The 8,272-nt window shown below is 34.1% G+C and overlaps 1 long non-coding RNA gene across 1 annotated transcript; it reads right to left on the minus strand.

Annotated features, from left to right (window-relative positions):
- LOC108660893 lies at nt 5,062–6,707 on the minus strand. Its single transcript, XR_001926596.1, has 3 exons — nt 6,666–6,707; nt 6,329–6,402; nt 5,062–5,100 (listed from the first exon to the last, which is right to left on the minus strand). It is a non-coding gene; the product is annotated as an uncharacterized LOC108660893 (long non-coding RNA).

Here is an 8,272-nt window from a genome sequence, read left to right on the forward strand (position 1 = left end):
TATTTTTGTCCCAAAATCTCATCTCTTGGTTGAAAATAGTTAAAATTATCTAAAGAGCTATTTCCAAAAACACCTTATATTTCAGGGCTAAAAAAAAAAATTACCCTTAGTCTACTATGGAATAGATTTGCAAATTTACTATCCAATGTGTAGAAGTTTCCACAACTAATTATTTGAAACTAAGAATGTTTTCTAATTCTTTGATAAGTACATCTTCAATATAATTGATTAGTCTACTTGCCAATTGTGTCCAAATTTGGTAAGATATGGAACAATATTTCATAGCTAATTCTATCATCTTTAGCCAAAGTGACCAAGACAAATCTTTCTAAACTAATGCAAGTATTAAAAGAAATAGTCAAGGTTTGTAGTGCTCGAGTTAAAAAGGTCAAGAGTAGAGGCAAAGGGGCTCTACTTAAACAAGATTTTGTCGAATTGGCACAAAACAATCTACATATAGAGTTTAGAAAAAGGTTTGAAGAATGAAGTTCACAAAATTCTTTAAGCTATTTACCAAAGTAGCCACATATGAGAATCTATGAAAAAAATAAGCTTAAAGAAAGAATTTGACATATAGTAGCTACTACCAAGATCTTGATTTCAAACTCAAAGTGGAAAAACTAGTAGGAAAAAGTCATTGATCTACCTAGAATTAGTGAAAGTCACCCACCCAAAAAATTTATTTGTTAAAAGATACCTCTATGAGAGTGGTGACAGTAAACATTCGATGTTTCCAAAGTGACTAAGATTTTCGATTACTTATTGAATTCAAGAAATATCAAACTTCACTTGATCACCAGCAACTTACCTAAAAAGAGGTTAAAGAAAAAATTTCATGATGCATGGAACCATTAAACTAATAACTGCATTGTGTTTAAAAATGTTTTACAAAGGCCAGATAAAGAAAAGAGTGTTAGCATTTCTAGATTTAACAAAGCCAGAAACAAGAATAAATGACAATTGTTTTACTGCAACAATAATGAACTGAATGTAACAAATCTATCTACTTAACTCAAGGTATCTAAACAGACTCATAGGCAAGAAGACCATATATGGTTGAAGACCTTAGGCTATTATTGATCAAGATGAAAAAAACAAGTTGATTGAAAAACAAGCTTAGGTTTATTAGAAAAAAGCTACCCATAAAGAAGGCATGTGACAAATTTTGACAGAGATAAATTGCTCTATATTATAAAACTCCCTAAAGGTATTAGTCTTATATGGTAAAACTAAAGGGGATTCGAATCATGCTAAGACAGATCATGTATAGTGGACTATTCAAATTTTAATACCCTAAGCCATGGATCACTTTAATTGAAACTGATCTAGAAAAACTACAAGAGAAAGATTTCAACATACTTGAAAGTTTGATGTTTGCTTTCTTTGGTGGAGTCCTCCCTAGTTTTCGTTTTTGACTTTTGTATACCAACTAGGACTTACCAAACCATAGTAACGCAATTGCCCTACCTTTAATGGTGATCCACACAGTGATTAGTCGAAATCTCTTCACTAAAAGTGTGTGAATCCTTAAGCCAAAGTTTGTGCTAGCAAACTCTCAACTTTGAGCTCACTTGTGTTTCTTTCTTTTTCGCTATGATCCTATCTCAGCACATGAGAAAATAAAAACAAAACTTTTCTGTACATTCAAGAGGCGGCTAAAGAATTCTTTTATGGAGTGGATTGACCTACTTCATATCCAACAATGATTAGAAAATGTCTTAAGCTAATTGGGCATTTGTTTAATACCCCATCAAATCATATTTGATTTCGCCCAATACTTAATCGAATTAAGTCTTTATAAAATCAATTAGATCATATCCAATTAAACTCAAATTAATTTCGACAATTCACCTTATGTGTGTGATCCATCAAGTGCCCAACATGTTGGAAATAAATATAAATTAAGTCAATTAAGAATTTATATTATATTTATATTTACAAATCATGAGCGACATCTAACAATACATCATGACCACCCAAATGTCAAGAGAGTCAATATGGTTTGACTAACCTTTCAGTGTACAGTATTTTAGTCTAATTCGATCCTTTCATCATATATCCTAAATAGGTATAAAGCCTAGCTCGGTGTTTACTTTCTAACTTATCCAAATTAGTCCTGTAGCTTCCATATTGATCTATCAAGAATGCCTTGACCAATGACTTTTAGTCAACATAAGCTAAGAGCAAATGAGATATGTCCACTTCAAATCACTTGGGGTGATGAATCCTCTCTGAACTACTTATTCATCTACGCATGCTTTATGCCACACCTAAAAACACCTTATTTAAGCATCTGGCCACCTCCAAACTCGTAGACGTGCAATAAAAGCATGGCAATTCACATATAAGATGACTTAATATCACAAGTCTAAGGACTACTTACACAATTGACACATGAGAGTATTTTCATAGACACTTGAGTGAAATACCAAATGGAACTCTTATAGCAGGTCATGTTCAATGAACTTGTTCCTCAACAAGCACCCAAATACTATCCCCAAGTATCTTACATACTTCAAGCTATGAGATTAGTTGTTTACTTCCAAAGTAAAGAGGCTTAAAATATACTAGTCTTTGAGCATTATCAATGTCCTTATTCTTAACAATACAATGATCGAGAACATATTTAGGAACAAGGCTTTGATGCATAAGAATCTCCCGAATATAACCTTTATAATTTCTTTGGAAGGCCATTTGTTCTAAGGACTTTATCTACATATGTCTCTCATAACTCTTTATAAATAAACTCATAGATAATAGGAATACTGTCACAGCCCAATTCCCGGGCCATGACTGGCACAAGGACCCAATGGGCTCAGCCCACTAAGCCCAAGCAAGCCTACTAAATTGATCTTATACATAAATCCCTATTCCTTTAGAATCCTAAATTCGTAATGTTCAAATACCGTTCCTCTGAAAACAATTCATAAAACCCAATCATGCATTCATAATGGTATCATCAACCATTATATTCATATATAGATTCACAAATTATTCTTAGTATTTCACACCAAGTATTCATATACACATGATTAAACCTTGACCATCAGCGGAGTGACTCTAGGCATGGTTGCTAACATTTAGTGCCACGTTAAACTTACTAAGCAATAGATAGGGAGGAGCACCTCATCCTAGGATCCAATCACCTTTAACTCAGGAAACCTAAAACATGAATTTTAAAAATGTGAGTATAAACTCAGTGAGTGAACATAATAAGGGAACACGCAGCGTTAAGGAAGGTTTAGAAATCATGATGCATTTGTTTTGAAAACAATGCAATTTAGTTTAATTTCTTTCTTAAACCCTTTGTTTCGAACATTGATTAGTAAACTCTTAGTGTTGCAAAGACCCATGCTCAATCGTGAAGATAGAGGAGTGAAAAAAATTTATATCAGAACCTAAGCAAGGTAGCAACGTGACCGCATGTTTCTCGCTGCAATAAACATCAATTTGAAAATACTTAGTAACATTCAATGTTCAACATGCAAGATTCCACATACATTACAACCACGTACTATATTCATAAACCTTCTATTACACATGTACATATATATATATAAACATGAATACCACCACCTCACTCAGTCAACGTGCACTCCCTACACACACATCATAGTCGGCATGTGCACTGCCCACTCCACACATGCACAGTTGTAATTGTCACAACATTTTCATTCAACCGGCATGTGCACTGCTCACTCTGCACATGCACGGTTACATCAATTACACAAAATTACTTAACAATACATATCATACATTACTATTTTTTTATATATACATGTCAGTATCATATAGAGGTACATAGATTCATCACAATCATGTTCCACATCATAAAAACATTTCACTAAAGGCTTGTTCCCATGCATTTTTATAGAAAAACAATTAAAATGTCTCAATCAACCACATGTGCCTTACTCCCAAAACATTTTATGCAAGTTCACTCACCTTACAATAGCAAGATATTACATCGCTATTTGATTGGAGGTGTCTCTGATTATTTTCACTGGACGGTCACTCGATGTTTACTCTGGCACGCCACCACAGTACTCTAACTTTATCTTTGCACTTCCTAACAATAATACGAACTCAATATATTTAATTATATACGTACACGGGTAGCACTTCAATCAATTAATCCTTACTCAAATTTATATTTTTCATTCTATCATGAAACCATCTTCAATTAACTCACATCTTAATACATTTTTACTAAAATTACTTATATCCATTGCTTACGTAATTCCTTAAATTATATCACCAGTAACTTAATTATGATGTCACGTGTCTACTTCAACCTTTCTAAATAATTTTCACCCAAATCCATCTTATATTTCCACACATAATCCACATATATGGCAGCAACAATCATTCTCACTTTCACTCGATTATTTTCTAGTTTACACGCATAGTTATCTATCTAACTTTCAATACTTTGTTTCTCAATCCTCCATCCACAATATTCCTTTTTCGTTTCTTGCAAACAACATGCCATACAATCTTAATAATTTTCAATTAGCTTATGCAAGTAGATCCTTTCAACAACCATAATTCCTCACAATATTCAACTAACCGTAAGCTTTAAAACATAGTGTTAAGCTTACCGTTTTCCTTTTTCACTTTGAGTCTTTAATATACCCATGGGCTTATTGGCTTACATGTTATCAATTTTTCTCCAATCAAGCCAATCTTTGCGTCACAGCCCAAATATCGGGCCATGACCGACGCATGGGCCCAATGGGCATAGCCCATTAAGCCCAAGCAAACCTATTTATGCAATTCTGATTATCATTCCCATCCATTATCATTAAAATGAAGTGCTGTAACTCTTCAAAGTAAATGTTCCAGTAATATTTTATAACATCTGAATATTCATATTTATATTATATCAAAGTACTGTCATCATCAATCCAACATATACATATTTCATTTATAACATGACTCTTAGTGGTTTACATTTCATATACATGTTCACAAGCAATAGACTTGAGACCGTCAATGGAGTGACTCTGGGTGAAGATACAGCTACTGAGATGCCATAGTACCTACCAAGAAGACGAGCATATGTGTGCGACTCAATCTAGGTCCCAACTGCCTCCAAATCTAAAAACATGAATTTTAAAAAACGTGAGTACGAAACTCAGTGAGTGAACATAAGAAGGGAACAAGCAATCAATAAGAAGAATTTATAAATCATGATGCATTTGTTTCAAAAACAATGCACTTGATTTAATTTCTTACTAAAAACCTCTCATTTCAAACCTTGATTAATACCCTCATAGTGTTTCATAAACCCATAATCAATCCATGAAGTTAAATGGGTGAAAAGTAGGTCAAAATCAAGCAAGGTAGCAAGTATGGCAGCAAGTTTCTCGCTGGAGTGAAATTCATTCTCACTGCAGCGAGATTAGGGCGACCAAAACAGAAAGTTTCTCACTGTAGCGAGAAATAGTGTTAGTTTGCATATATTTCAGTTTTTCTAGTATATCTCCCTCTACAGAAGTCCAATTGACTTGATTTTTCTACCATTAGAAATATAAGAGGCAGGGCTACAACTTTTATGTTCACTGCTTTTCCCAGTTCGGACGAAAAAGTGGTCAAAATCTTCATCAAAGTGAAGGTACTGCATTAGAACCTGAGAGTTTCTCGCTGCAGCGAGATTTATTCTCACAGCAGCGAGTTTTTGGCTACCAAAACATAATGTTTCTTTCTCGCTGCAGCGAGAAGCAGGGCACCTAAGTGTAAAAAGGACTTCCTTTGCACTAAAAATCCATTTGGTGTTGCAATGAACTCAATTTGCAAGAAAATGGGACATTCTCAAGATTCATCATGCCAATTTCAACATGAAATGCTCAAAAATTTCCAAAGTTCAACATGCCAAAATTTCACATGCATTACAACCATATACCATATATGTATATATAAATATATCAATCATCATGCACACCCTCCCATCATCATCAGCTCATATGCAACGGCTTATGCGCACTCCTACTCGCACATAGCCGGGTCAACAACGGCTTATGCGCACTCCCACTCGCACATAACCGAGTCAGCAACAGCTTATGCGCACTCCTACTTGCACATAGCCGAGTCAATATTATTACATAACATTATTCGTATATATATATAGATATATATATATATATATATCAACATAATGTAATAGTACAACAATCCATAACAGCCACATGTCACATATAGAAACAATTTATCAAAGGCTTATTCCCAAGGCACCAATTTTGAAGATAAAACAAATAAAACACTTTAGGATTCAATCAAACATACTTGTATACACATCCCAAAACCTTTTTAATGCAAGTTCACTCACCGGGATTGTTGAACCTCTAATCGACTCTAACTTTGATTATTACTTCAAACGGATATGTAAGGCCTTGTTGGAACCTATCACCCACAATATAACTATCAAAAATATAACAGCCCATAAATCAAATTTCTAGTCATCTCTAACATCTTAAAATCAAATTCTAACCCATTTCTCACCTTGGTGGTTTTTTTTTTGTAGTTGAATTNATTACTTCAAACGGATATGTAAGCCTTGTTGGAACCTATCACCCACAATATAACTATCAAAAATATAACAGCCCATAAATCAAATTTCTAGTCATCTCTAACATCTTAAAATCAAATTCTAACCCATTTCTCACCTTGGTGGTTTTTTTTTTGTAGTTGAATTGCTTTTCAAAAGCTTCCAAGCTACTATGGCAAGTCTCTCTTTTTCTCTCTAAAACTTTCAACTAGTGAGAGAAAATGTTGAACAAAGACTTTTTTGAGGGTTTTAAGGTGTAAAAGTGGAAAAGCATGAAAAATCGTATGAAAGAGTGGGCACAAGCATGAAATTTGGAGCTAGAGAGAGAAAGTTATGGAAGTTGCAAAGCAAGCTTCCATGGAGGATGGAAGCAACGTGAAATGGAAGAAGAAGAAGGAGATGAAGCTGCTAGAGAATGAAGAAGCTGTTGGAATAAAATGATATTTATAGCTCAAGCTTATCCATTCCACTTGAAATTACGAAAATGCCCTTAGCACATTAACTTGTTCTCCTTAAATCTTGGGTGCAATCATTTTACTTTTTTTATACCAAGACAAGGTCCATAATAGTCTAAACATGCTCGGGTCTGCGAAAACTTAAAAATTTTGACTCGGGGTGTAAAATGACCATTTTGCCTTTATTGTGAAAATTATTATCACTTCTAGTTTTCTTCGTGTTTTCATCATTACATATCATTTATTCATTCCTTAGGCCTATTTAGACCTTAATAGCATCAAAAACCCCACTCGTAGGAACTCACCAAGAGAAATTATGAAATTACCCTTGGTCCGCATTATCGCGTCTACTTCTAGTTGCGTGTTTATAGAGGTCGAGATTTCACGGGTTCACTTCTTAATTACCCTTTTAACTCAGTAATCAACCTCAATTGGTATCCGTAAACTTTATTAGCCACTGTATCAAAATATAGGGTAGTACACTTTGCTACCACAAGACATTTCTCTAAGTCACTAACTCATTTTCAAAGACTACTCAAGCCAAAAACAAGAATTCTTACTGTTCCTTGCTTGAATCACCAAACCCAAGCTTTTTCTTCCTTTCTCTCTTTTTCTTTCTTCTCCTCCTAGGGTTTAGATATGCTAGAAATTGGGGTTAAAGGTTGTAAATTTAGTGCTCAAGAAGTTTGGAGAATAAAGGAAAAGAAAACATGGAAAGGAAAGTGAAGAAAACTTGATTTCGTGGTGGATAAAGAGAAAATGGCATGGAAACTTCAAGAATGGCATGGAACATGGATGAAGAAGAAGAAAAATCTGGTGGGGGAAAGGATAAGATCGGTCTTGGCCTAAAAAAATCAGAGTAAGGAAGCTTTGACCAAACTTCACATAAAATTACTGTTTTGTCCTTTTTGTTTCCTTCCATTTTAATTTAGTCCTCCCAACACTCATTTAACTCCAATTTCCTTCTATTACCTTCTTCTACACATGTACAAACAAAGTATGAAGTTTGTACTCCAACGCGATGTCCTCATAATATTTAAAATATTTATTTGTCCGCGCTATCTTTACTTAATAAAGACACGCGGCCCCATTAACATCATTTTTCTCCAAAATTCTCTCATTCTTCTTCTCCTCCACTTAGATTGACCATATACTCATTCTTCATGAAAATTTTTTGACACTGAATAAAATATTAATATTTTAATATTATTTTATTAACAAAATATTACTTTATTTCAAAAATTTCCTCGTCTCCTCTTGTCCCCTTGGT

Source organism: Theobroma cacao, chromosome 2 (genome assembly GCF_000208745.1).
Source record: "Theobroma cacao cultivar B97-61/B2 chromosome 2, Criollo_cocoa_genome_V2, whole genome shotgun sequence".
Classification (NCBI taxonomy): Eukaryota; Viridiplantae; Streptophyta; class Magnoliopsida; order Malvales; family Malvaceae; genus Theobroma; species Theobroma cacao.